Source organism: Numenius arquata, chromosome 4, assembly GCF_964106895.1.
Source record: "Numenius arquata chromosome 4, bNumArq3.hap1.1, whole genome shotgun sequence".
NCBI lineage: Eukaryota > Metazoa > Chordata > Aves > Charadriiformes > Scolopacidae > Numenius > Numenius arquata.
Window position 1 is genome coordinate 66815786 of NC_133579.1, and position 21704 is coordinate 66837489.

Below are 21704 nucleotides of genomic sequence, written 5' to 3' on the forward strand. Positions count from 1 at the left end.
ATTAGACTTGTGGTTGTTATTTGTAGAACTTTATTATAGGCATGCCAGAAAAAAGCTTGCTAATAGTGAGTTAGCAGTAGATCATCTGTGTGAACAACATGAATGTTTGTCAAGTTCACCTTACAGCCTTCACTTTCTTATATGTGTGTATAGATATGGAAATTATTAAAGTCTCTGGCTGTGTGGCTGTGAAAACCAAGACTCGTGTGTTAATTCTAGCTTAACAGAAGTCTTCTGAAAACACACAGAGTATAGCAAACATTTTAATGACAGTGATCTCTAGAAGTTCAGGTTTAGAATCCTAAAGAGAAAGAAAAAACATTTTCCTTGAAATAGTGTGACATTTTCCTACTGGGAGCACTATTTTTTGTCTTTCTATGCAGGGAGTTCTTTACTCGAAAGAGTGTACAAATAATGGTGTAACAGATTCTCTGAAGTTTGGAGGCCGTTTTCGTAAAACTGCTGTTACTTACATTTTTACTTAGGTACCCACAAGAAGAGTTTGGAGTAAAGTCTGTGTAGTATTTTTACACTATATTCTGTGCTTAATAACTGAAATGAATATAAAAGGCAAGTTTTTATTCCCAGAAGTTATTTTTTAAAAACAAATATTTGATGTTTCACTCTTGCGCTCATCCTTGCTTACCTCTTCCTTCCAATTATTTCTTTCAACCAAATGAATTCTGTTTTAAATGAGGTTGTAAAATGTATGGGTTTAGGACTGTTCCATAAGGAATATGATTAAGAGTCAACTTGGAGGACTAAACAACACGTTGTAGTACGGTTACAACTAATTAGGGGTAGTACAAAAATGAGAAATATACAAGTGGCTTGAAAAACTGTCTTCGCTATGTGTGGTAAAATAATGATAAAAGCCCTTGTGGGTATCTCTTTGACCGTTCACAGTGCTAGTTTTTCAGAAGCTTTGTTAAAGGGGATCATACCTTGTTTGAGCAGGAGTTTCATTGAGTTTCAATGCATGTACCCTTTGTAATAAAGAGGTATTTGTTTTCTCTATATGCATATCCTACAGCCTCAGTATGTTACCTGAATTCACAGTAAGAGTATGGCTCAATCCCTATTTTCCTGTGGCTTACCCTGTTATTGGTACATTTATCAGGTTGTTGTTCATGTGCTGATCACACTTAGCCCAAGGATGGACACATGCAAATACTGAAGTCCGAATAGAGTCATGCAATGTGATGTTAACATGAAGTAACTCTAAAGTTACAGATTACTTTGAAGATTAGGTGGCACTAAATGTAACTTCAACCTATTTATTTTTTGGGAAGGTACTGTTTGGGAAACTATGATTTCAAAATTTATGTATGCTCCATAATTTTTGATATGCAGTATCTACACCTTCTGGAGCAATTCAGTTCTGCATACTGTCCTGTTCAAGCGGGATGCGCATGGTTGCTCCTGTTTTACCAAATTTGGTTCTAAATAATACACATATTTTTCTAGAGATAGAGAATCATTGTGGGGGTTGAGGGTGTCTGGCCCTCCTGCTACTGTTCTACTCCCTTAGATATGCGTAGAAAGTGGAGGGTGAAGCCTGGGAAATAAAGTGCGCAGGATGAGCACAATTTGCTGAGTGCAGGCTTAGTGGGCACACAGGGCATTCGCAATTTGGATGCTCTGAGGTCACAACACTGATCTGCTTTGGCCAACATTTGGAGGAATAATTTTTGGAATTATTACTGGACAGAGAAGATATGCCCACTTTATTAAAAGTAAAAATTATTTAGTCTTATTATTATAGTTGTCATAGAAGCTGGCTTACATTTTTACTAAATATAACTAGTAAAGTTGTTTGGAGTGATACTTTCTGTATGTAGTTATGGTTAGGCTTTCTTTTATTTTTTCTGAGCAGTCTTATCCGCAGTTTTCTTCTGCAAAATCCTAATGGGAGTATTGTTAGATGATAGACTAGAAATTAGTAATGTGCATCCAATTCCCAGTTTAAGTGTAGCAAGATGGTATCTTTTTTTCTTTTTCCTTCTCCCCCTGAGGCCATCTAAATGTGTTTTTTTTGGAAGTAATGTTATAAAATCTGTAGTACGGTTAAAAGGAAGGAATTGTAAGCATCATGCAGTATTATAAATGGGTCTTCTTGAGACATTTAATATTTATGATTTTTAAATGCTTGGTTTTACTGAGATACTATATTACTATATTATATTTTAAAACAAAATAGCTGAAATCATTTATTTGGTTTTTCTCTATAAATACTGTCATTGTGTTTCACCATCTGGGTCAGAACTTAGAATGGAATTGGGGAGGGAGTCCAATTTGTTTTTAAAGCAGTAGTAACTAATTCATGTTTATTTGCTTAATAACAGATTGATTTGACATGTAATTGTCAGTTTTAATTTGCTCCTGAGTTTTTAAGCATATCCAAACATACGTTAAGATACTTAAGTATTTATTGTGTTAGCATATTAGTATACATACAAATCCAAGATGTGTCATGTGTACACCTTATATTGCTCAGAAGTGAAAATTCTGATGATGGTATTTAAATTTCAGATTTGATACATCAAAAAAAAATAAGTATTTGTTCTTCTACAAGTGTACATTTTTCTGATTTTTGGCAAAATACTAGGTAAGAAATTAATTTTGTAAGCCATACTATTTTGATCATATAGAGCAAAAAAAAAAAGCACAAAAGAGTTTTTGATGAAGGTGGTGGTTGGCCAGCTGGTAAGTGCTGACTGAAGTTACATTTGTGTCATGCTTTTGGGGAAAATATGTTGGAAAGAATGATTGAAGAAATAAAAAATGCAATACTTCTATAGCTGATCAGTACCTTTAATGATTATTTTCTTTAGCCCTAAAATGCTTAAATGAAGAAAAATCCGAAGTGGAAATATGCAAAAGTTCCATACAGACTTGCAGTCAGTGCTGGGGTAGTAACTTTTGGACATTACTAACCCCAACAGATTTGAATCTGTCTCCTTCATATTAAATAAAAATACTGATCTCTCTGAACTGTTTAATCTCCATTGAAGGATTTTTGTTGAGTTGAATTTCAGCATAAGCATTTGACAGCCCTCAACTTATTTGCAGGAGGAGTAAACACCACATCTGAGAAATTAGTCATGTGGTTGGTTGTAGCTCTGCTGCTGAATCTGTGTCCCCCGCAGTAACTAGCCACCGTTATTTTTTAGCCCTTCTGCTTAGTGAGAGAATAGAGATCAACTGTGTGTCAGGGACTGGCTGTTTCCAAGAGTCTGCAGAGAGACAGACAGACGGACTATGGGTTCAGGTTTGAGCGATAGACTGGCATGATTGCTCTGCTACAGTGGGATGGCCACTCCCACACTGTGGGCTTAAATTTTTGGGAGTACTTGACTCACATACTCAGTCCTAGAAATTGCTAAGGCAGCCAGCTGAACTCTGAACTGTGACCAGGAAACTATTTTTGTATCCATGTAGCATATTCTCTTGGACCTCCCCTGCCTCTCTTACACCGCATACCTAGAGACGCTGGTTATAACGCTTAAAGAACCAGACTTCTGTTTCATTTCACCTACATCTGTTATTTATTGTGGATCCACATACTTTGGAAAGGAGGAAAATAAAATGTGTGCTTTGCTTATTTGTGTTAATTTCAGATTGTAATTGTATGATTGTTGACATTGATTGTAAAATCCTAACAGCTGGGAAAAAACATAGCAGCAGAGATTCCTCTTTTTTAATGGTGTGATACTGTAAAATGTTTATTGTTTTAAAACCAGAGCAAGCAAATAGAGTTTCTGTTACATATCCTTTTAATCTTTGCTTCCTTCTTGTTTTCTTACCTACTTGATATCTTACTCTAAATAGTTCTTGCTGTACTAGGTTGTAAGCACTGCATAATGTAATGTATTTTACAGCCAGCCAAGAACAATGGCTTGGAAGTTTTGCCACAGCATTGTATCAGCTACTGGGGTCTGCGTATGAATTTGAGTCCAAAGCTTACTTTCACCATGGTTTATTATGATCTTCTGTGATAATTGGAATAGATGTGAAAATAGGTGAGAGGCAAAGGAAAATTGGAATTTAAATACACCAAAGTGGAAAATGCAGATTTTCAAATTTTTTTTGTGGCTGCATTTAGTAGATTCAGTAGATATGCCTTAATTTTGTATGTGTCAGTATATAAAATGAACATTGTGGGTGCTGCCGTGCATTGTGATTTAAATGTTGTGGGAGAGAAGTTTTCTTCAACCAATATAGTTATCAGCAAAAATATGTTCAAAATAATTTGTAAATGAAAACCTGTAGGGTAAGGAACTAATCTAAATTTTGTGCATGATTTTGTGACTTGGGTGCATGCAATGTTATGGTTTCACGTAATTTTCGTTAAACATTAAACACTTGACTGTGGTTACAAATTATGAATTTAATCACAACAGTAATATTAACGGTGCCTCAAGTTCTTCTAAGACTAGAAGAAGGGGAACATGTTTTGGAAATCTGATCCTCAATGCAGAATCGTATAACAAACTTTAAAAGCTGGCTTGATATGTTAAAATATATTTAAATCACTAAAATAAACATTACTGAAAATGTTTTTCTATATCTTTCAAACATGAGGAGACATTTTAAAGCCCAAATTTGCAGAGCACTGCTTTATAGTGCAGAGCACTATATCAGCATCGACAGCCTCACATAATTGAAGGCAAATATCTTTGTTAGTCATTCCAATTTCTAATCAGTGTTGTTCACACATGCCATAAAACAGGGAAAAAAGTTTAAAGTATTTGGCTTCTTAATTTTATTTATCTGCTTTCTTTATACATTTTAATGTGTACCCATGCATGCAGATACCGTCTTCCCTTAGTTTTTATGTTAGGGCCTGCACAACTATATGCATGTACCTGGGAGACTGTTGAGAGTTAAGGTTTATCTCTCGCACAGCAGAAGGTAATTTTAACCTTGTATTCTCCCATGGGTGTATGCCTGTGATCCCTGGACAGTTAACATTAATTAGAAATTAGGAGGGAGCAATTATGCTTCCCCTAGAGGATCATTTTTAGCACAAATTTAAGATGAAAGAAAATGAGAAGCTGTGTTACTGCCACTTGTTTGGATTATTTCCTTACCTCTTTATCATAGCAAATGATCATCTAATACTTGTTAAACTCCTGAACAAAACTGTTCTGAGATTTGCTGGCATTTTTTGAATGTTAACTAATTTGAAGTGTTTTGTTGAAATTTAACTGTTTTCATATCCTTTATAGGTGACACTGTATTCACCACTGAGTACATTATCATCTAAACAGAATAAAAGTTAAACTTTACTGTTTAATTTTCTGCATTTTTTTCTGTCCTAATAAGCAGGACAGTTTTAAGTGTGAATACAAACTAATTTAGAAACAGGATTCTTCCTACATTCAGTACGTATCTAATTGAACCCCATTGTTACTCAAAATAGTAACACGTCATACGTAAAAGCTACCCACCAGTGTTCTATCAACTCTTTTGTATATTAGATTTAGTTTTTAACTTGAAACAGGGTGACTATATATCAGTAATAAGACATTAAAAAAATAGGAGCTACAGGCATAAAAACAATTCATACGAATTGAAACAGTTCCCAAACTATGCATTCACAATAAAAATAAGAAATACAGGTATATGGAAAATGTAACTTGTAGTGAAGAGAAGTTTATATGTGTGGCTTATATCAAAATCCAATGGACACTGTAAACAAAAGCTATAATGGATGATGTAATTTTACCATTAGTAATGGAATTTTTGTACATTTGCCTTTCCAGATCACTCTAAATTTGTTATAGCGTATGCCCTTTCTGCACAAGAGAAGTCCTTATTGCCATTTATCAGAACCTACTTTGCACTTTGGTGAACAGAATAGTTTGTATCCTGCCAGAGTATTTTAGAGTGCTGTACAAAGAGAATGTCTGAGTTGCCTGGTTTTTGTCTTCAAAAATGTTTCAATTTCAGGCATGATTCCATTAAGATTTATGTTCCTGATTGGTTTATGTCTTAAGTATTCTATGGAGTTATGTGGTAATAAGTCATAACATGATTTTTTGCGGTTGGCTACCTAAGATTACTTAGTCATACTTTCTACAGAATGCAAAATTATTTGAGGCATTTTGAGGGCTTTTACCATTATGAGAATAGCGGAAGCTGAAATCTGTCTTTTAACGTATGTTTTCAGAAAATACAGCTTTTACTTGACAGTATTAAATTGAAGTGTGGTAATTATCACATTGAGCTATCTTTTCATGTTTTCATTAATAATACATATAAACATTTTTTCCCAAGGAAAATGTTCAGCCAATTTTTTAGAACAAAAAATTGTTTTATTGATTGAACTAAATGTGCATTCAAACTATGATTATGTTTATGCAGCAATAGTGGCTGAAGATGTTCTTACTCTTTTTTGTAATGCAGCAACTGTAGGGGATCTGCTCCAAGCCTCCTATCCCTTGCATAGAGTTTGCAGAGAAATTAATTGTGCTTTCAATTTCTCTTGACTTCTGGTTAAGTTAGAGCATCCTGCTTTCACTTGTTAACTCTGTCACAAAAATTTGTTTCACATTCACTTTAAAAAAATCCTCTTCTAATACTTTTGATGAATTCTCTTTATTAATTTACCCTTTCACCTTTGAAGTTCTAGCCTGAGGTTTGTCCTCTAACATGATGGATTTTTTTACCTTGAAACAAGAATGTAATTTCTCACCTGGTATAGATTTCACTTTTCCTATTTGCCTCAAAGTGCTTTTTTCATTTTCTGGTGGACATTCCTTTATAAATAAGTAAACTGTCTTTACTTTCTGCAAGAAAAACACATTGCATCTAAATATCCTATCTCTCTGATGATTGAGCCCTAAGACAGAAACTCACAGTATCATCTTCAGAGTATTTACTTCCTAAATTCAGTGTCTTTTTTTTGTCAAGGAAATCACTCACAGTCCAAGTTCTGAATTACTCCAGTAGCACCTACATTGGCTCCACAGAAATTCAAACTTGAGAGCTTTGATGAGGCACAACCCTAATGTGCAAAAGTTTGTGTTCTCTTTATGCAGCTTTCTGCCAACTTCCTGAGACTTGAAGAAGGTGCAAATAAATGTTTTCACGAAGGGAAATGGTATCTTTGCAAGTATGATAGTTACTCATAGCTGATGGCCATGCTGAGATCCCATTGTTGGGCACTACAGGATGCCATAGGTAATGCAAAATTACCTTTTTCGCCAAAACAAGTTTGTTCTGGAATTATTAGCCATGATTCTGGTGCATAGGATTTTAAAATCTTGCACCAAATCCACCTGTCCACAAACAGAATGTAGTTTAGGCCTTTCAGTACTTGTTGGAAGTTCGCTGCCATCCTTGTCTGAGAAGATAGCTTCTTCTTTAACTGGAAGGAAAGGGGGGATCTGGGTTCTAATGGTCAATTCTTCTTTAGTTCTTTTCTGCTAAGGCAAGACTCTATAAAGCCTGTAGTGAGGTGCTTAACTACTCTGTCTTCTACTCAGTGATAAGCCCAGCCTACTGAAATCCCTGGAATTGCAGTACCGGCACTGAAACTGGGGGAAGTAGGTGTTGTGAGTTATGAAGGCTTACAATGGATCACACAGGATGAAACATTTTCTATTAATGGACTCAAACGTTACATCAATAAATAATTTATAAAGATAGTCAGGTTTTTTCTACCTACTTAAAACATGTCTGTATCTCTGACCCACAAGAAGTAAACGTTTTCAGAATGCTGGTACATAGGTGCAGCTTTGCATTAGTTGCTCGATATTCTCTACATAATAAATGAACGGAAGTTGTCTCGAGATACAGCTTGTTTCATCCTCAGTGATCCTAACTTGCCACTTCCTTTAAACCTCCTTTTACCCCATATCTTCTGGTTTTCTCAAAGTGGGAAAGCCAGTGTATGTTGTTGTCTGAGGACATCACCAATATCCTTTTATAATTATGTTTTTAGAGGTTTTAAATTCTGTTCCATCTCTTGTATAACATTTCATGAGTATTGCTTTTTCAACTTTTACTAACTCCTTGGGGATTTCCTTTATTTTATCATTTTCTTCAACTGCATGGCAGAATAAGCCCATTCCTCCATTTGGAAGGGAAGCCACAATATTTTTGTTCTAAAATATGAAATTTTTTAGAACAAAAAAATTTTTTAGAATAAAAAAATGTTCTAAAAAATGTTTTAAGTTATGTTTTATTAACTGACACATAAATTAATATTTTCTTGTTATGGGCCGATCCTGTGTATTTAAGTAATTCTGTATTCTGAACCTGCTGTTTGGGTGTACATGAGAACAAAACAGATAGTTTTCACAGTCATTCTTCTGCCTTCCAATTAGCTTAGTAAACTGTGGTTACTCATCAAGATTGGTATTGTTTCTGCTGTGATTTCTTTAAATTCAGGTTGCTATCAGAACATATCATGAATGAGATACGACAGTGATCTACAGACAGTATTTGTTGTGTGCCGTCACTCCAGTGATGCCCGTTAACTTTACAATCATGCCCAGCTTTTTCTGTATATCGTTCCAATTATTTTTTTACACAAATGAATAATTCTTTATATACACTCACTTTGGAAAATTTACTTCATAATTTCTTTAAACTAATTCTTGCAAGGTAAATTCTCTGTTTCCCAGTGATCCAAGTTATATTGCATCGTGTTAATTTGAAACATAAATTACATTATCTTATCACACTTTCATTAGTAAAGCACACTGGATTTCTCTGAAGTTAAGCTCATGGCTTTTGATTTAATAAGGAAATAGTGTTGCTTGTGAGTCTGAAATGTTACCTCTCAAAATCTGATTCTGAGGCTATATAGGGTTGTGTTTCGAGGACATCACAGTGCTTGTGTCACACTTTGTTCTGAAGTTTTTAAGACTGTATTGTTACCTCTGCCAGTGCAGCACAGAGTAAAACTGAAAACTTTGAAGTTACATGATAGGAGCTTTGAATCTTTATGGGGTGGGGAAGGTGTGTATATGGGATTTTGAGCTAAATACTATACTTGCTCTTACAACTGAGAAATTTATTATTATTATTCAAATTTTCTTTTTATGCTGCTCACAGAAACCGTAGTTCCTTATGCAACCTTGTTCCGTATGGTCATGTACAAATATTGTTCCTTAAGGAAAAAAAAAGTGTTAGAGCAGTGATCGTAAAAGCTTTTGACCTACCAGATCTTCCTTTTATAAAGCCATAAATCTCAAGCCTATCCAGAAACATTGTCCAGTCTCCTCCATCCTCTATGCAGCTGTTAGTCCTGAAAGCTGTCCAGGGCACTGGTATTAAGTCTGCAGTTATGAACATCTCTGAATAAGGATGCAGAATTATAGCTATCATAACATTGCTATCCAAAATGCTCTTCTGTTTTTGTATTTTTCTATTCTGTTCTTAATTTGAAAATCTGTCCTCTTAAATATCAAATCAACTTTACACACCGTTAGTCTGTACTTCCCTATTCAGACATTCAAAGCCTGTTGTTTTCATAGGTAGTAATGTCCTACACTTGTAAGTGGAAAACATCTCTGAAAATTAGACTGTTTGCATTTCATGAGAGAGACTGCCTCTGAAAAAGTCAGATGTAGGAATGTATAGCTATGTACAGCAATAACTGTCTGGTGTAAAACTGCAGCGCTTTTTAGTTACAGTAAGAGTACATGAATTGTGTTTTAAGTGCATCTGGGTAGCGTTCAGGAAAACTGCTTACAGCTGCTAAAACCTTGCACCAGCCAACCTGCCTGCCTCTCTGTCTCTCTCAAATCTGTGGTTCTGATATTTAATTATAACAACATTTTTGTAAGTACTGTGGGACTGGAGTCTGTGCAGCCTGGAGAAGAGAAGGCTCTGGGGAGACCTTATAGTGGCCTTCCAGTATCTGAAGCGGGCCTACAGGAGAGATGGGGAGGGACTTTCTACAAGGGCATGTAGTGGTAGGATGAGGGGTAATGGCTTCAGACTGGAAGAGGGTAGATTTAGATTAGGTATTAGGAAGAAATTCTTTACTGTGAGGGTGGTGAGGCACTGGAACAGGTTGCCCAGAGAAGCTGTGGATGCCCCATCCCTGGAGGTGTTCAAGGTCAGGTTGGATGGGGCTTTGAGCAAGCTGTTCTAGTGGGAGGTGTCCCTGCCTGTGGGAGGTGTCCCTGCCCGTGGCAGGGGGGCTGAAACTCAATGATCTTTAAGGTTGTTTCTGACCTAAACCATTCAGTGATTCTATGGTAAGCAAGTAGCTTATAAACTACTGTGTTTTGGATGATCACCTGATGTGGTACAACTTGTATTTCGTTAGGTACTTTGAAAATGAAGTGGAGATTATGTTAAATTTAGTGCACTTCATGCATGTGTTGCTAACTGCTGTTTTCTTCACAACCTCAATCCTTCCCATGTTTTGCAACTGGAAAAAATTTCATGTATGATTTCTCACAAAAGAATAGGACAAACAAAATCCAGCCAAATTGTTTGTATAGCTTGTGATGTGTGATAATTATGTCTTTTCTAAATCTGTCAGCTGTTTTGGAGTAACTCTTTTGAACTGAGCATCTTTGTCTCAAAATCTGCTTTGCTTTAATGTCTGTCTTGCCAGGAGCCATTCTCTTCTCTTTCTCTCTGCTGCAGAAGTTCTTAATATAAATGATCTTGAACCAAAACCTTGGAATAAAACATCTGGAAATTTTAGTTCTTAATTTTCTTCCTTGATCCATTCTTGGTTCTGCTTCAGATGGAGATGTTAAATTCTCTGTTAAAGCCTTCCAACTTGTCATACTCCTACTCCTTTGACAACTTCTTCTGTTCCCCCCCCTACTGCACATTGCTGACTTTGGCCTGTCTTTGAAATGTGCTTGGCCTTCTTTTTATTGCTAGTTCTAGCTTATTTATTTTCTAAAACTTCACCTGGCTAGTGTGTTTCTGCAAAAAGTTATTCACTTCCATCAGATTCATACCTTAAGGGGAAATAATTTAATAAGGAGAGGACTATTGCTCCCCAGCTATTTAATATCCAGCTGTAGTAGCTGCACAGTCCCTGACTTTTTCAGACCGAGTCTCTGCTCAGCTTTGTTTTTCAGATGACGTATTCATCGATCGGTCTCTTTTAATGATAGTTCTGTTTCTCTGAATTTCTATTTGGTAATAGCTCAGAAAGAGGCAGAGGCTGATATCGATTTGAGGAAGATGTAGATGTACTGGTAATTCTAGGCTTCTCATATGAAGAGGTAAAGTGGGAGTCAGGATAGCGTTTGTGTCTCTGTGGAGAGAAATTGTTTTCTCCATCTTTTATTTGACAGTTGCTTTTTTCCCATAGCAGAGGATAGCAGTAGTATGAGTCCAATTTTCCTGAATTTTAACATTGATTGTATTGTGAAGGGATTTTTACCAGTTTGTTGCCCCTGTTGCAGACTCTGCTCTCAAAGTAAATTTCAGAACGTGGCTGTCTTAAAGGTAGTGTATTTTAGTGATTTTGGGGTGTAACATTTCTCTAGGTGTGGAATGTTTACCAATGCCGTACTTGCATTTTCTTACCAATAAACGGCTGTCATTGGCATTCCTCTCCTGTCCCTTACCTCATGTAAGGTCCATTACCTTCTTCTACCTGCATACAAGTAAACAAATGAATCCAAGCCCAATAGAAAAATGAGAAAAGCAGACCATTTATCTAAATTCTAGAAATACTGTAAGAGATTTTTATTTCATTGTGCCTGCATTGTTAAATGCTGTCAACACCCCTCTCAAAAAGGGTATGTTACACTGGGAAATGTTACTGTGAAGACTAACAGAGATTATCAGAGGTATGACAGATCTCTCACACAAAGGAAATTAAGGAATCTTCAGTCTGGAAAAGTGCTAATTGGGAGGGACTAGAACAGAGGTCAATGAAATCATGAAGAGTACTGAGAAGGTGAACAGAGCTGTTACTGATCTCTCCCAGTCTAGCAATCAGGGGACATCAAGTGGAATTAGGAAATGGCAGGCTCAGAAGAGAGAGTTTTGTTGGTTTCTTTTTTCTTTTTTTCTTTCAAGTGGTTATAATATGCGGGGGTTTAGATTCAAGGGGAAACTGGACAAGTTAATGCAGGACAAGTCCATCACAGGCTACTGGTTACAAAACCACCTCTCTGACAAAATCCATTTGTTGGAAGGAGGAAGGGATTCTGGGGGACTCTACATCTTAAACACTTCCCTGGGCTTCTGCTGCTGCCCATTGCTAGCAGTAGACTACTGGGCTTAAGTGGACCTTTGGTCTGGTCTCTCTTATCTTCAAAGTCCCTGACAAATTACGGGACTGTAGATTATAAGGATGGGGGAAACACAAGTTCAGAAAGATTTTGTACTTTTTTTAAATTAGCATTTGTTAATGGAGCACTGCTTGCAATTTTTTCATTTGGTTTCATCACGCCAAAAAGGCATGTTAATCGTTTTGTTTCATATGCCTGATTTCTATGTCAGAGTGAAGAGCTAAATGACTGTCACTAAAACAGACTTGGATGGGTCCTCAGAGCCCAAGACATTTAATATTGGTGATAAGCATTGTGTCAGACCGAGAAAAAGTGTATAATATTCTTTGCTACTCATGGCTGAGATCCTATTATTTCTGACCATGCCTGACAGCTCTAATGTTAAACAGTGAAGGGTCATAGAAAATTAGTGTAATTTCAATGGCTGCTTTAGTGCAGCAAACATTAAGTCAGTTCCCAAGAACAGTTCCCTGGTGCAACCCTTAATAAATTCAAACTTTATTTTTAGTGATGACCTTTAGTAATGCGAGCCTTGATCCATTGAGATGCTGTTCACTTTTGATGCATCTCCAAATCCCTTCTTTATGCATTTTAAATCAACACACGCTTATTCTGAATTTATGCATGTGGATAGACGGAGAGATGTAATTTAAACACATCTGTTCAAATATGCATTTCAGATCAACTTGGTGCCGGTTCTCATAATACGGCTGAGTTTTTGACGGGTATTATATCCCTAAAGTACACAGCAGATGGTATTTATTAGAGATTGAATGGAAATGAAGTTAAAGGATGTTGAGCTTTTTGTCTTAAGTCGCTCATTTTTTAATCATAAAACAATAATGATCTGAAGTTCTAAATCTGTAATGAAGTTCTATAAAATGTTTCATTTTTATGGGAAGAGTAGAACACCTTGTATTTGAATAAAGTTAGTCCAAGCCTTAACTGTTTGTTCTTTTAAGAAAATTGATAATGGGAAGTATTATAATTTTTCTTATAAAACATTTGGGCTGCATTTAGTAAGAAGTCTAGCAACCTTCACTGTAATTGTTTAAAGACAGTAAAACTGTTTGTACTCTTTCATCCTTAGACAGTGAGCTATGCTTAATTATGAAATATGCTTTTTATCTAGGTCACTATTCCCCAACAACAAGGACAGACCTAGTCCCTACTGGCATGAAGTCCTCCATACCTATACCTTCTCAAGTTCAGTTCTGGAAATCAGGTGTCCTAGCTGCCCCGAGGTGTCACTCAGCCCGGTTTCTGAAAGAGCTCTTTTGGGGACGGGAGGTGGGCTTGGGAAAGAACAGTCATAAAAAATACCCATTCTCACTCTCAGTTAAATTCTGAGAGGTGTTAGATTGTGCACCTTGATCACAGCTACTGTTCTACAGCCTTTGTAAGGTGACTTGCATCGAAACCGCTAATGATTCCAAAGTTCAGAACTAACCTCTTAAGCTGCACTTGCAAATCAGTTGGAAGTTGCTGCAGATCACAAAGATCAAGTGTAACGTGTTCCCTGTGGGAATCACCACCATGAGCAGCCTTCAGTGCTCTGGAAGGTGTGGAATGCAAAATGCAGAATGCACGCGGAGACTCTGTAGCTGAGAGGCTGGGCTTAATACATAGTTTCTGCTACCCTTGAAATCTGAAGTGTTTCACTATGAATCACCTCCAAATTAAATAGTAGGATTTAAGCTCTTGGCAGTTATTATTATGTGCATACACTCTTTTTCAGGGAAATCTGCAAGGATACTCTGAAGAAATACTCTGGGGGTTTCTCTGTGGTCATGTCTGGGTTTTGTTTGTCTGTTTTGTTACTATTTAAAAAAGACAACAACATATAAACAATATGGCAGTACAATTTCTTTGTCTGGTTTATTGTGTCTTAGGCATCAGTTTCAGAGAGATAGGTTCCAAGCTGTGAAAACAATTAAAAAAAAAAAAGTCTTAAAAATATGCATTTTACACACATAAACAAAATATGAATTACTTAAACATCTGCTAGTATCCAGTGTTTCGATAGTTGAGTGAAAGTAAACAAGTGACTTGACTTATAAATGAAGCCATAGTAGACATACAAACAATAACAACATAAAGTTATCTTCACTTTGACGTGGGCAAACTGTGAGGTGAAGGAGAACTGATTTGTGAGACATCCTGGAGTTGTGTTAGGCAGTGATAGAGAACATTTTAAAATATTTGAAGTAATATAATTTCTTTTCAGTGGGAGCACGTGTACGAATAAGAGATGTTAGCGTGTGCCCTGCCAGGGTGCTATTGTATTTAATAGAAGTATATAAACCATAAGCATGTCTAAATTTGCTAGAAGTAATCAAAACAGAAGGCCTGAATAACTAATATGCAGCACAGGTTGAAAATAGTTAAGTTTAAGCATGATAGTTTATTAAATAAACTTTTGTCTTCACTGAATATAAGCAGCTTGCTTTCTTGGAGAGTGAGGCCACACTTTCACCCATTTCTCTCAGTATGTGATTGTATCTGACACTATTGAATGTAGTACACATTTAGCTTTTTTCCAATACAGTTTATTACACATTTAATAGAAATTCAATCTAGATGCAGTAAATTCATCTTTTCAATTGGCTCGATTTGATGGACAGTTTGGTAGAAGCAAACATAAGGCCCATCAGACTTAAACAAAGCTTGAAGTCAAAGATATTAATTCTAACTATAGAAGAGTAAAAATGGATACTACTTTTATATATTATTTATATTTATTTTATTTTGGTCTGATTCCCTGGCCATGTTCACTCCAATATCTTGCCCTCTCCCTGTTCTTTTAGAGTGTATTGCAGTCTGTGAAATGTCTGTCCTGTCTTGGCATTTATACTTTTACTGCTATATTTTATAGTAATATTTTAAAAGTCTTTCTTGAGAAGTCACAATTGGATCTTCCTTACTTTTCCTGCATTTAGATGCAAAATCTCCCACTATTTGCTGTGATAATTTTAATGATGTCATTATGTGTCTAGAGCAACTAAACACTGGAAAAGGAAATGGCAGCATTAAATAGAATTTCATATCAGAATGAATAACATAAGTTCTGTGGTGAACTTGATAGTACTGCTTGTTTTCTAACATCAGTTTCTTAAGTATTAATGTTCATGATATATATATAGCTGCATTTGGATAAACAGTCAAACCAAACAATAGTTTATATCTAGCTGTAAGGCTCGGTCTGTTATCATTTAAAAGGCTTCACACAGAAATGTTAATGAAATGTCTGTTGTCATTGAACCGAGGTACTTTCCAGTTTCACTCCATGTGTAAATCAGTTGAGGAATTGATATGAGGGCTAAAAGAGCTCTTTTTTCACAGCGGTTTTGAACTTGTACATCCTGGACTACTTCTAACTGCATATGGAAAGGATTACTAAGAAAAACATTGTCAGTAGATATCCATTTATTAGAAGTCTGTACATCCATTGCATAATTTAAGGTAAATCATAAACTGAAAAAGATGGAAAAAACCCTGCTTTAGAACTTATGTTCAGGTTTACTCCCCTAACTCCAGACACTTAAATTAGGAGTATATCATACTGTGACCCATTTATAGTCCATGGAGAGAGACAGAGAAGTGCAGGAGGGTTGCAGATCAGAAGTAGCCTGAATCTCTTTCTGAAAGTGTGGGGATCTTCCCATGGCTTCATTTTCAGGTTAATCTCCATATAGTCAAGAGAGACAGACTGAGGTTTCGTGTTGTTACCAGCCTTTGAAAAGAGACAGTGCTTCCAGCTGAGCGCTCTGTTTCTCTTGTGCTAGCTCCAGCTCGTGTGACTCCTCAGTGAGCAATTCAAGTTTAAGACAGAAATCCCACAAGACTGGGCTTTGTAAAGAAAAGAGCAAGAGGCGGGGGGAGGAAAGGGCTTCTGGAGAACTGTGTGTGGTCATGGGGAAGATTTGAACATGTCCTTCAGCTCCAACACAAAATGGCACATTGAGATGCCTGTTAAGTTCTGGAAATACACTTGAAAGACTGACTCTCAGATACCTTCAGATTATTTAATCTATTAACTTAATTTCATTTGCAGGTTCCCTAAACAGGCATATACTGCAGAAAGGTTCTAAAATGTAAAATAATATATGAGGCTGAAATAACATTTCAGAGAACGTGGGTTTCATTTTCATAAGCATTCCACCTTTGTTTTCCTAACATTTTTTCAATGCAAATATCTAATTTATGAAACAAGAAGTTGCTAGGTCATTGCATTTTTTGTTTCGACCTTAATTACTCTAGATTTCCCAGGCAGTTCTTGTACTCTTCTGTAAGAACATATAGTGTTCTAAATTTATTCATATAGCTATTTATTCTAATCCAGTATTTTGTTATACTAGGAGGTCTGGATGTGGAGGATCTTGGTTAAGAGTGAGTTGGTGGCTTGAAGTCATTGCTGGATTTAAATGTTAATTGCTAGAAAGGAAGTGGGAAAAATATGTGATAATGCAAACGAATTTCAGGTGGTCACATGAGTGGGCGAAGGCGCTGATGAATTGCATTTTAGCTCCTTTACATAATTTCTTCCTTGCGCATGGATTTGGTTTGTAATGGTTATTGCTAGAGGAAATGTTTGCTGTAACTAAAGCCACATGAAATGATCCATGTAACACCTGAATCCTAGCAAGTTTCACACTTTTGCAGATGGGTTTTTTTGGACATCTTGCTCCATGAAAATAGGGGGGGGGTTCACTTTTTTTTTTTTTTTTTTTTTTTTTTTGGCAGCTTGATGCTTTTATCTCTTTCTTAACCAGGGATTTTGCATTTCGCTCCCAACTTACCATCCATCAAGAGTTCTCTAGCTTCCCTCTGTTGTTGAATCAGTCTATGATAACTGTCACTGTAGTATCTGCTATACTTTCCTGTTACTGCTGGTCTAACACTGGTAACTTCATCCCCTGGGCAGAAAAGAGCAGGAAACTTGTCAGTGTGAGGCTATGACTGCACGGCCTGCGGGTTAGTAATATGCAACAGAGATACTTGAGCGAACAGAGCTCCCGGAACTTCCTGGCTGTAGTAGCGCAGATCTCATCTCAGACCGATTTATTCTTCTGGGCTTGTTTAGAACTAATTTAGTTACCTGTGAGCTGAGAGGAGGCAGTTCTCAGGGCAGCAGTTACCCACAGCACGTTCTTTACGTACTTACTACTTCACTTCCAGGCATCAGCCACTCCTTTGGGAGGTAGAACCCTTTTTTTCTCTGACGTGAGAGGCTGAACTTGGTTCCTCTTCAGGTAGAGGATAAGATGTTGGATTTCTTCTGTGTCCTTTCAAATACGTTTGTTCCTCCTTTCTGTGAGCTTTTGGATATCTTTGGGTATATTTTTTTGGATATCTCAGAACTGCCCAAGATGATGGTGATTATATTGCTGGTGTGGTGCAGGATGACAAAGCATAAATCAGCTTGAGTAGATGGAAGGGATTTGTCTATGTTGAGGGACATGAAAGAGAGAATATTGAAGAATCCGAAGGATTAGGGCAGTATTATCTTATACATGGCATTGATTATTCCTCGAATTCGTCTTTTTCTGAAATTCCATCATTTTATTGTAAAATATTCCAATTGAGAGTAGACTTGGGACTCTTTTTTCTTTATTTCTAGAGTAGAGTGAATGGAGACGATAGTGTGTCTTCAGAGAAGAAATCTTGCAAGATTTATGATGGCCAGATAAAATGATTGCATGTAGTCTTTCTAGGTGTTTGTCAGGATTATGGGGGCTTAAAACGTCTTGCAAAGATTAAGTCATTTTATGCTTAGAAGTATTGAAACAGACTGACTACCGCCATTAGCTAGGCTTTAAGAAGCACCCAGACTTCAGTATGTTTGAAGCAACTTTCTACTTTTTAAAAATCATTTTATCTTTTTATCTATCTTTTTATCTTCATAAGGACCACTGTGTTTTCTTGGTTCACTGAACAATGTGTTGTGGAGCTTCTCTACTGACCCTAGAAAACATTTGCTGCAATTGAATTTTTAGACTTACTGTAAATGAATTTATATAATAAATGTTACAAAATGCTTACTGGGGATGTTCAGCAGTTTTTTCTTTGTTTACTTCAGAATAGATAAACTGCATTTCATTTCAGAAAACAATTTAATGTTGGCTGATGCACAAGAAATTGGCTCTTGTGTAGTTTTGCATCGTATTTCGTAGCTGGGACAATGTTTTAAACATATCTGAATCTATGCAATAAGGAATTTTGTGCTGCTTTCTTTGAGACTATCAGAGCAAAGGGTGCTTTACTTCTCAAGTGTATATATGTTTATTATTTTTCTGCAACTATATCTTTTTTCCCTCTTTTTTCATTAAGAAATTGTTTTGCATGTGGAACTAATAGTACTTATTTGTGTTCGTCAATGCTTTGAGAAAAGCTAAGAGCTTGATTTTTGTCAGTAACTGGATTTTATTCTGAGTGAAATCTCATGCTTTTCTCCCCTTTTGAAACTACGTTTTAAACAATATAATCAACAGTAGTATAAAAATGCACAATGCAATGTCATATTTTAGGCAGTCATACTGGATTGAACTGTAATTAGTTGCTTTTGCTGAATACGCTGTGGTCCTTATTCTCTTTTCATACCCTAGCTTTCTTTGTGTGTAATAATTCCATCTAGGAAGAAATCTAATTACTAAGATAATTAACACCTTATCACCAAATGGAGTTCAGACATTTGTAGAGTTGATGAATTTTTAAAATATGTAATTTCCTTTTAACTGAATGACAACTGGTGTTATGGAGAAAAAGAGCATATTTTATTGTATCTAGCTTGATTGGACCTTATAATTCATGTTGCTATAGAAACAACCAAACCTTTATAAAGGATGGTATTGCTACTACCATTGGTAATAAATTCTTTGACTGTTGCCAATAGTGTCATTAAAATGGTTAAAATAACTTCATTTAAATGGTTTTCTCAAATGTAATGAATGTTCTGTCAATGTTCTGAGAAATGGCAGCTGATGTTATGTGTTATGTGATACTGATTTATAAAGTAATGTATTTTTTCTTCCATAAGCTTACTATTACTACACAAGATATGTGCGAAGTGAACAAAATCATGTCACAGAACACAGTGCTCCTCTGTTCACTTAGTTATTAAAGCTAACAATTTTTATTGTTACTTGATATCAAGCAGAACTTCATATCTTGCAGTTTGCCAGCCTTAAGAAAGCAGCAGTAATTGACGTTGTTCAGCCAGCAGCTCTGGGGATTTTTGCTGTTCTTTGCAATATTCAGCCTGTGTTTTCCACTTATGATTATTGGGCTAAGTTCTTGAAAATGTTCAGTTTTATACTGGTTTTGATTTGACATTCAAATGCCATGTTTTAACTTCATCACAAATGGTGGAGTCTGAATTCATGAACTCAGAAAGGAATTGAAAGAATTTCGTTTCTTTTGTGGAGATTTTTCATAAGGAAAAGGTGAAAGAAGATTCTAATAATGTCTAATAAATTCCTGTGCAGCTAACTACATATGCAGACACGTGTAAAAAGGAGGCCAAGACATTTGCTTTAATATAAGCTCATTGCCAATACTTATATAAAAAATTGATTTCTTCTAAGTTTAAAAAAAAAGTCACAAAATATTTACTACCATATACTGTTTGTATGAAGGCCGCTGTGGTTAATATAAGCTATGCATACTTTAATATTGCACCTAATCAAATTACTAAGAACAATGTTCTCTGCTTCCCCTTTCTTGGGTCTTTTGCCGACAGATTCTCCTGTTCCAGTAGAGCTCATTGTTGCAGGAAGTTTTTCTTTCAGCTATTCAAACTTCAAGTTTCTTCACCCACTGTAACCACAACATTATTTTTTTCTGTGGTGATCTACCGTCTAATAAGAAATTATAGTTCTCTTTGGCCATTCAAATGCTTTATAAATGTCATTTGAATTACATGTGTTTGTACTTACAGTTCTGCTGTCTCTTTTCCTGATGAAAGGAAGAGAAGCCTTCGAGCCATTTCTTTAGGTTGGAGACAGTCGTGGAGACCCCTTCTTAAGCTCAGCTGTGAGCTTTGCTTGTGGCAGTGGTCTTTATGACATTCATCCCTAAAAGAATCCGTCTCAGCTGTTCCCTTGCCTGTAGCCTACTTAAGAACTGTAGAATTATTTAGGTTGGAAGGGACTTCTGGAAGTCATCTCATCTGTTCCCCCTACTTGATATAGGGCCAGCTTTAAGTCAGATACCACCAATATCTTTATAGGGTTCTTACTTTTCCTCATCAATCATATTTTCTCCAGTTCATCATTGTTACTGATAGCGTAGAATCAACTCTGTGTTGTAGACGCAGTCTCATCTGTGACAGCAGGGAGCACTGAGCACTTCTGAGCGCTATACATTTCTGCCTCTCTGCAGAAGAGGTTTATCATTATTCCCGCTTCACACAAGCAGGCTGAATACAAAACAGTACTGTGGTTTCCCAGTTTCTCACAGGGCACTGGTCATCCAGCTGGCTAGTGTCAGATTTGGGAAACTGAGCTGATATCTCCTGGGTCCCATAGAGTGCTCTGTTAATACTGTGCAGTAATCTCTTGGTTGTAGGACTCATACTTCTGGGCCGTGTCACAGAATGACAGAAGGGTTGAGGTTGGAAGGGATGTCTGGAGGTCATTTTGTCCAAATCCCCCTGCTCAAGCAGAGCCACGTAGAGCCAATTGCCCAGGACCACTTTTGAATATCTCCAAGGAGCGAGACTCCACAACCTCCCTGGGCAACATATGCCAGTGCTCAGTCACCCTCAGTAAAGAAGTGTTTCCTGATGAGGAGCAGACCACCTGAGCTCCCATGCCCTTGACTATTGTCCCCCAGAGCTCTGCAGTCACTTTTGATGTCCAGATTTCCACTCACAGTATCATTTGTGCCCACATAAAATAACAGCAGGGAGTAGTAGTCAGAGGACCAGATAAGCCCCACAACATCCTGGATCCTGGCCTCTGGCAGACAGCAAACCTCTCTAGATGATTGGTCAGGTTGACAGATGGGTGCTTGTGTCTCACACAGCAGGGAGTCACCCATTATGATGACTTACCACATCTTCCTGGTAATCTTGTGTGGTTTAGGGATTCAGTGCACCAGATACTTTGCTTGTCGGCACACCTGGCTTCTCTTTAACTTTGAGGGTGGTGAACCTATTTTGCAGTTATAAGTCCTTAGGTGGGGCAAGATCTTTCTTCTTCGTGTCATAACTCACCAGTTTGACATTCCTCTTCTCCAGATGTTTTGCTTTGCTTGGTAGTGGGCGTTGACACTACCTACTTCTCTATTACAAATGGGGGCTGAGGCTCTTCAAGCTGTTCAGTTGCAGAGAAGATCCTGTCTATCTCCTTTTCATTTTCTCTGACACTGCCTGGCCTGTTCACTTCCTCCTGTAACTCCTCCCCTTGGAGGCACGGCTCCTCCAAGACACCACAGCTCCAGCAGGAGGACAGAGGGCCATCTCTCCTGGCA

The 21704-nt window shown here is 36.9% G+C and overlaps 1 protein-coding gene across 2 annotated transcripts in view; it reads left to right on the forward strand.

Moving 5' to 3' along the window:
• CDKAL1 (CDKAL1 threonylcarbamoyladenosine tRNA methylthiotransferase) overlaps positions 1-21704 on the forward strand; it is a 424960-nt gene that overhangs the window by 288072 nt on the left and 115184 nt on the right. The window lies entirely within an intron of this gene.